Here is a 9,143-nt window from a genome sequence, read left to right as displayed (position 1 = left end):
TAGAAAGGGGTCTGTTTATTACAAATAATTGGTTTAGGCATAAAATGATCCACATGTACACCTGGTCTAAAGGAAATAGCCGCAGTATAATTGACTTTGTTGCTGCGGATGAAAGACTAAGAGAGTTAGTCAAAGATACAAGAGTCATGAGGTGTCCTGAATGCAATACTGATCATTACCTTGTGATCTCAAAAATTAACTTAGGTCAGGGATGGAGAAAAAAGAAAACCAAGAAAGCAAAACAAACGCGAATCAAAATTGAGAACCTACAGAAACTGGATGTGCGAATAGATTTTCAAAATAAGATAATCGAAAGCATAGATAGGGCAACATGGGAGGACCGTATAAAAAACAAAGATACAGAGGGCGCCTGGACAATGTTACGGGATATCCTTGTTAGATCTACGATCGAAGTGTGTGGTACCGCAGTTGTAGGAAGAATGTGTGGTGATGCGTGGTGGAATGAAGAAATACAGGCTGCCCAAAAAGCAAAGAGAGAAGCGTACAAGAGAACTTTGAACATTGCAGGTCTTAGCAATGAGGAAAGAAATAGACGTAGAAATGATTATAGACGCGAAAACAGGATACTCAATGATTAGTTAAAGAAACTAAAGATACAATAAGAGCAGAAGAAGAGATGAAAATAGAAAACGACTTTGAAGGAAGCAGGAAACTACTTTATAAAAAAATGAAAGGAAAAAAAAGTACAGAATTTATCAACATGAGAAATAGTAAGCGGGAAATGGTATATGATGCACACGGAATACTAGAGGCTTTCAGAGACTATTTTAGAAGACAATTCGGAGATGAAGCTATAGGACACCACATCTGCGATGTTGAACACGATGCGATGGAAAACTCAATTGAAAAAGTCTGTGTCACTGATATTGACCTAGAAAAAAGCTTTTGACAAGGTAGATAGAAGTAAACTTTGGGAAGTCCTGAAAGAGTATGGAGTCAATGGATGGATCCTACAAGCTATAAAAACAATATATACAGGTAGCAAAGCGAGTGTAAGAGTGAATGGGAAACTGAGTGACTGTTTCGATATTATTGAAGGAGTTAGACAAGGATGCGTTATGTCTTCATGGTTATTTATATTATTTATGGACAAGTGTTTAAGAATGGCTCTCTTCTACGAAAAGGGTGTGAATCTCGAAACAGCAAGGGTACGTGGGTTAGCGTTCGCACATGATAAGGTTGTTACGGCAGAGTCTATCGAAGACTTACAAAGAATGTTGAACAAACTAGATGCAAGCATGAAGAGCATCGGCCCCAAAATTAACGCAAATAGAACAAAAACTATGGTGTTCGAAGGAAAGAGTGAGAAAACACTATGCAATATTTTATTAAATGATGAGAGAATTGAACAAGTTGATAAGTTCGTATACCTTGGTAGCTTATTTACTAGGGACGCGAAGATAGATGCGGAATTAGGTAGACGCATAAACGAAGGTAAGATGGTTATTGGTAGAGCAGGTCCCCTTATCAGAAGTAAAAATGTATCAAATAAAGCTAAAATGTTCAATACATAATTCTATATTTGTACTGACTGTAGTATACGGTAGCTAGACATGGACTTATCAAGAAAAAGATAAGAGTAAAATTAACGCAATTGACATGAGATTCATGCGCATAATATGCGGGATAACCCTGATGGACAAAGTAAGTAACGAGATAATTCTAAAAGAATGTAGTGCAGAAGAGACGCTAGTAGACACATGGGAAAGAAATCGGTTAAGATTAAGGTCTGGGCAGCGTGCCAGAGGTAGACCGCGGAAAGAATGGTTAGAATGTGTGAATGAGACCCTAGTTAAAAGAGACATGAGAAGTCACAGAAACACGAGAGCCTGCATGAAAAAATGCATGGACATAAAAGAAGCTAGAGAAGTATGCCAGGACAGGAAAGTATGCCGGCAAATAGTTAATAAAAAGAGTGTCAGTAGAGTGAAGGACGCCTGAAACAAAGACCTTGGCCACTAATGGACCCAAGTGGGGAACCTTATATAACGATTTCGTGAGATTCTTCGCTTGGGGTGATTGCTAGAGAGATTGATTAGCAACCTGGGTCGGAGCAGTGTTGCGGAACGAACGTGTTATTTACTTAAATAGCACGAGAATTCTGGATCAATCTGAAAAATCTCTATCCCTTCCACACACTACTCCTTTCCCCTACCGAGTGAGTCACGCCTACCCCGAAAGGGAAATGGCTTAATGGTGTAAAATTACCGTCAATTATCACAAATTTCCGGAATTTTTTCAATTAAATTTGGGATAATTTATCTTAAGTTACCATAAATTACCTGCAATATTACAATAAATTACCAAAAAATTCATAAATTTTCCGAAATTTATAAAAATGTTTCAAATTAAATTTTGGATAATTCATGGTAAGTTACCATATTTACCTGTAAAACTAGCATAAATGACCGAAAATTTCCACAAATTTATAGACATTTTTGAATTTACTTTTGGGTAATTTATCTTAAGTTACCATAAATTACCCGCCATATTACCATAAATTACCGAACAAATTTATAAATTTCTGGAAATTTATAAAAATATTTAAAATTGAATTTCGGATAATTTATGGTAACTTAGCATATTTACCTCTAAAATTACCATAAATGATTGAAATTGCTCATTCATTTTCGCCAATTTATATACCTTCTTAAATTGAATTTTGGATAATTTAAGGTACGTTACCATATTTACCTGTAAAATAACCATAAACGGTCGGAAATTTCCATAAATTTCAGCAAATTTATAGACATTTTTCAAATTTAATTTTTGGCAATTTATGGTAAGTTACCCTAAATTACCTTAAATCATGGTTCCTTTATTCAAAATATAATATGAGTATATTTTGGGGATCAAGTATCACTTTTTTTATAAAAATAAGTAATCTAAATGCCAAAATATGCTTTAACATTAGAATCTCCATGCATTTTTTTGTAATTAAATGTAATTTTATAAGGAACCTTTATATATAATTTAACAAAAATTAAAAGGAGACTATTCACGAAAAATTGAATTATAAAATCGTTTGGACTTCTTTCGGGAAAAATTTCAAAATGTTGTATTTAAAATTCTGTGGTTTAAAAATATATTTTTTCATCTATAATACCTTAAAAATTCAACAAAATAAAATTATTGGTTAACGAAATATCGATAATTCAAACAAATTCAACCCAAAAGTCCAATTTGGCGTGACTCCCAACATTTTGTAAATTAAAAAAATCCTTTAGGCCTCAAATGTCTCTTATAGCACTACAATTTCATTAGGTGTAATTAGAATCGAACGACCACTTGCAGATTTCCGCACGTTGAAATTTTCAAATAATAAAACCAAAAAATTAAAAAAAGAATTTCGCTTGTTAAAATTGCTTTATCTTGCTCTTAATATTATGTCAAATGATAAAATTATGAAAATTCCTATAGTCCTCGTATCTAGGCCTAGGCCCATGTATCAGATGTAATCATGGTCACCCCCTGTATATTTTTAAAAATACGCAATTACATATATCGCGTGAATAGATTATTATTAGAAGGGGTGATTGTACCTATTTGAAGGGGTGCCTTTAACCCAAATGCGCAGACGCGATGACCGATGTCCACTTTGTGTAGTAATTTTCCTATAGAATATACTATACTCGCCCTCAGAGAATAAGAAAATCCCATACTTTCGTTCCGGTTACTGCTGTGACTAGAGGCCTTCTCTTCAAGCAATATTTCGTATTTTTCTCTCTAAATATATTAGTTACTTTATATTTAAAAATGTAAATTAAAAAAAAAATTACAATCTAACATCCTGAGTTTAAAAGAGGAAACTCAAGTGCATTTTGCCCTACAACTTTTCAAAATTCAAATGCTGCAATTGTCGTTTTTAAAACGTAATACATTGACTTATAAAAACGGAATACGTTGAAGCTTTCAAAATTAAGTCACGAAATTCAATCCACGTTCAATCTGGTGAGTAGATTTATGCCCTAATTATCTAAAAATAAATAACTTTTTACTTTTAAAATTAAATTTATCATGGAGAAAAATGAGTTGGCTGAAGTTAAAGTTAAACTTGCGACCCCCCCCCCCCCCCCCCCCCCCATATAATGTGAAACTTAAGCTGATCCCCTCTTATTTTTAAATAAGAAAAATAAATTTTATTTTGTACAAACGTCAATCAAACGGTGAATAATAAAAAAAATAAATACTTCTTAGTAAATTTTGTAGACATTTTTTTTATTGGAGATCATTGATATAATTTAAACATTAATTTAGATGGCAGATTATTTTAACAGATTAAAGGCCATCCATATACTATTTCCCCATGATATTTTCGCTTAAATTTAAACTGTGTTATTGGAATCCAATCAGAAAATCAAACTATTCTTGAAGTTTATTTTTGTTGATTGCAAAGTCTAACATTATATTTTTGTGGTTCATTTATTTAGTTTTTTGGGGAAAAATGTAAATATTTTGTTAAAAATAAAACTATTTTGTTGAAAAATCATTTTTATTTTGTCAAAAATTCAAATACTTAACTGAAAGTGGAACTACCTTGTTAAAAAATCATTTTCTTTTAATGATTGATCTCTTTGGTTAATAATTTTATAATTTTGTTAAAAATTCATTGTATTTTATGTAGAAAATTAATGATCTTAACTGAAAATTTAACTATTCCATTTTTATTGAAAATTTATATTTTTTATTTGTAAATATGAGTACTTCCTTTAAACTTCATGGATTTTGTTAATAATGTATCTTTTTGAAGAAAATTGACCTTCTTGTTTAAAAATCGACTTTTTGTTTGGAAATTCAACTATTTGTTTGGCATTGGAACTCTTTTCTTGAAAATTATTTTTTTCGCAGACTTATCATTTTAGTTGAAAATTCATTTCTTTGGTTGGAAATTTAACTATTTTTTTTAGAATTAATTTTTTCACTGAAAATTTAACCTTCTTTGTTGAAAATTATTCTGTTTTTATTAAAAATGCAACTGCTTGATTGGAAATGAAGCTGTTTTGGTTAACAATTCAACCATTTTCTGAAAAAGTAACCTTTTTTTGTTAAAAAATTCAATTACTAGGTTCGAAGTTGAACTAATTTGTTGGAAAATTAAGTTTTCAACTGAAGATTCATCCCTTTCAATTAAAACTTAACAATTTTGTTAACAGGTCTTTTCATTTTTAGTTGAAAACTCATATGTTTCAGTTGAAAAAGTAAGAATTTGGTTTAAAATTCATGAATTATTTTAATAATTCATCTTTTTTGTGAAAAATTAATCTTTTTTGATAAAAAAATCAAATTTTGTTTGGTAATTAAACTCTTTGGTGGAATTTTAAACATTTTTCTTGAAAATTATATTTTTTTACAGATTTATCAGTTTAGTAAAATATTTATCTCTTTGATTGAAAATTTAACTATTTTGCTAACAACTTTTTTAGAATTAAATTTTTCACTGAAAGCGTAACTGTTCCCTTTTTTGTTAAGAAATTGATCTTTTCTGGTTGAAAATTAATGTACTTTGTTGAAAATTCGACCCTTTTGGTAAAGAATAAATTTTCTTGGTTTAAAATTCATTCTTTATGGTGGAAAATACAACTGCTTATTTGAAAATTAATCTATTTTGGACAAGGATCAACTATTTTTTTAAGAATGCATCTTTTTTCTTTGAATTCAACTGTATTTTATTTAAAACCTAGAAGATTTTTCTGTTGAAGTATTAACTATTAAATTTTTTGTTCCGAATTCATTTTTTAGGTTGAAAAATCACCTACATGGCTTAAAGTTGAACTACTCTGTAAGAAATGAACTTTTTTGTTGAAGATTCGTCATTGCAGTTTATAATTGAACAATTTCGTTAGAAATTAACATTTATGTTGAAAATTCGTATATGCGGGTGGAAAATACAATTGTTTTGTAGAAAAATCGTCATTTTGATTGTAAATTTAATAATTTAGTAGAGAGTTAAACTATTTGCCCGAAAATTAAATTTTGAAATCAAAATTCATATTTTTGGTTGAAAAATCAATTGCTTCTTTCAAGTTGAAATATTCTAAAAAATGCATTATTCTTCAGTTGAAGATTTATAATTTCAGTTGAAAATTCTACTACTTAGTCGTCAATTAACTTTTTTATTGATAAATAATATATTGTCCGGTTGAAAATTCGCTTTTTGGCTTGAAGATGTAACAATTTGGCAGTAAAAAAAATATTGGATTAGAAATTAAATTTTTTGTTAATAATTAGTTTTTTCGATGTAAAATAAATTTTGCATCTGAAAGAGTAGCTATTCCATTTATTTTTATTTCTTCTATAAATTAAAAATTCCACTATTTGATTAAAAATTCATGTATTTTGTTAAAAATTTGTCTATTTGGGTAGATAATGCATTTTTTCTGAAAATTATTTATTATTTAGGTTAAAGATTCAAATACTTTATTAAAAATTTATCTTCTTCTGTTGAATTTAACTGGTGGAAAATTATTTTCTTTTCAATTATTTTCTTGAAATAAAAATTCAATAATTCAATCCCTAAAAATTTCACTATTTTCCTTTAATTCCACCGGTTGATAATTCGTTTCTTTTCAACTGAAAATTAGTTTTTGTAATTAAAAATGTCCTAATTTTATTTCAGGTTGTAAACCCTTTTTTTAGTTGGAAATTCAAGTATTTGGTTGAAAATTCATGTATTTTATTGAAAATTCGTTTTTGGTTGAACATAAATATTCTTGTTTAATAATTAATCTTTGTATGTTGAAAATTCGGCCTTTTAGTAAAAATTCTAATATTTTGTGAAAACTTAAATTATTTATTTAACTTAAACTATTTCGTCTAGGTTATCTTTTCTAGTGAAAAATTTAACTGTTTTGTTCAAATTTCGTACATTTAGATTGCAAATTTATCTTGAATGGCAAAAAGTCATTTTTTTTTTTAATTTATCTTTCTTAGCTGAAAGTGAACTTTTTTTTATCGAAAACTGAAATTTTCGTTGTCGATTATAATTGTGTTTGCTGTACCTGCATATATTTTTTTTTCTTGAGAGTAGTGTCACGTGTTACAAAATCTTTTCGAAATATTTTTAAGTTAAGATCCTCTGAAACAAAAGTTTTGTTAAGGATTTATTTGAACATCCCCTAAACTTTGAAGCAAGGGAATTGACATTTCCTGAAAATAGAAAATAAGTGCAGAAAGCTTTCTCTACCCTGGAAAAAGTGTTGATATTTATTTTAACAATTGTTTGAAAATGCCTTCAGGATTTCAGTAAGAAAATAAATATTAAAAAAAAAACTAAACACGCTAGGTATTTTTTATAAAGCTACTGCGGTGAAAAATTACTTAAAAATAAGTGCAGAAGGCATCTTGTATTAGGCAAATGTTTAAATTTATTTCAATGGTTGTTTTACCACCCCTTAAATATTTAATAAAGGAAATCGGCATTTTAGAACAAAAGATGTGGTGATTATACATTGAGGTCGGATACCACTTTACAATAAATATGGAAAACACCCTAGCAGAAAATATCGATAGATTAATTTCAAGGTTAGTTTTAATAACCCTGAAATATTCAATTGATTTTCGATCTCAAACTATAAATAGAAAAATCTCCCGTTATTTTGGTTGTTAGGAAATGTCGATTTCCTTTCTTGAATATTTATGGTATGTTAAAACAACTCTAAAAATAAATGGCAACAATTTTCCTGGTAGAGAACGCTTGTTACGCTTACTTTTAAGTGACTTTTGAGCTCGAAAATTTATTCCAAACATCTCCTGGGTGCTTGATTTTTCGAAATTTTAGTGTCCTTGTCTGAATCTTCAAGGGATGTTAAAACAACCCCCAAACATCCTGTATGTCAGGTGTACGAAATATGAGGCATCTAACTAAGTCTAAGATAAAGGTTTTGAGCAGGATAACATTTCAAGGATATAGAATAATTTTTCTATGAAAATACGTTAAAAATGGAAAGTTTGGCAGTTGTTTCAAAAATCTGCAAAATTCTGAAATCCTGACAAAAAAGTTTTGCTGTTCCTGTTTTATCTGAAAATCCTATAAGTTTTTCAGAATCTTTTTGTGCGTTTAGCGGCTTACATCCTTTTCCAACTTTTGAAATTTCGAAAATTAGGTTTCAGTTTAAAAAAATTATATGTTAAGTTCATCAGAGTATAAAAACTTATTTTTCATAAACTTTTTAAAAAGTACCATAATTATTTTCCAACCTTTTGGCCTATTGAAATTTCATTGATACCTCTTACTCACTTTTTGAATCATTTTCTGAACATAAATAGTTAATGGTTTTTTATTTTGAAAATTTGAAAGTATTTAATTATTTATTAAATGATAAAACGGGATAGAAAAGGAATGGAAATTTTAGGGGCAATTCTCAAAAAGGTGACCACATTAAGTCCCAGACAATTTTCACATTTCTTTCGAATAATACATTTTTTAAAATTATCTCAGCAAAGTACTTATATCAAAGCAAAATTTAGTAGTTTCAAAATCTTAGACAAGTTTGTTTGAAAATTATGAATAAACAGTGCGCAAAATTGGCTGTAACAGACGTTTTCCAACATACGCATTTGAAGAGATAAACTGCTTAATAATATTAACACTATTTTAAAAATATTTAAGATTTTTAGATATAACTTATATTAAACTGAGAAATATAAAATCATATAAGAGGTCAGTTTGAAAAGCTGATTTAAAAATCAAGTAAATCGTGAAAATAAAAGTTTTTACCACATTTTAAAAATTTTTTGTTGATTCTGGGTATATTTTCAAAAGATTACATTTTTTTGTATCTATAACAACTACATTCCTTCATCTCTTAGTTTAAAATTTTCACTCTCTTGGGGGATCATACTTCAATTACGCAAGAGCTCAATCAGCCCAGCTAGCAACAATTGTAAAAAAATCAGGGAATTTTACTGTTCAGAGAAACGTCAGGGATTTAGAACAAATCTCGCAAAGGTCAGGGAATTGCTATAACTTTAAATAACTGCCAAGCAGAATAAATATTAAAATTTTGAATTTTAATTTGAAATTAGTTTATTAGGTTTATAAAAGCTTCTAAGTAAAAAATGTTAGGTTAAATGTCCAGGAAAAAAATTAGTCAGGAAAAAATTAAAGAATTTAAAAAATGAAG

General features: G+C 29.0%; 1 protein-coding gene across 4 annotated transcripts in view; it reads left to right on the top strand.

Moving 5' to 3' along the window:
• Window positions 1-9,143, top strand: part of LOC117174558 (caveolin-3-like) — a 506,197-nt gene that overhangs the window by 479,556 nt on the left and 17,498 nt on the right. The window contains exon 1 of one of the 4 annotated variants that reach the window (XM_033363766.1): window positions 3,705-3,972. The exons of the other annotated variants lie outside the window; for them this stretch is intronic. The gene's annotated coding sequence lies outside the window, so the exon portion shown is untranslated. Of the gene's footprint in view, window positions 1-3,704; window positions 3,973-9,143 lie in introns of those variants that run through there. 4 annotated transcript variants of the gene reach the window in all.

Source organism: Belonocnema kinseyi, chromosome 6 (genome assembly GCF_010883055.1).
Source record: "Belonocnema kinseyi isolate 2016_QV_RU_SX_M_011 chromosome 6, B_treatae_v1, whole genome shotgun sequence".
Taxonomy (NCBI): Eukaryota; Metazoa; Arthropoda; class Insecta; order Hymenoptera; family Cynipidae; genus Belonocnema; species Belonocnema kinseyi.
This window is presented reverse-complemented; position numbering and strand designations above follow the sequence as displayed.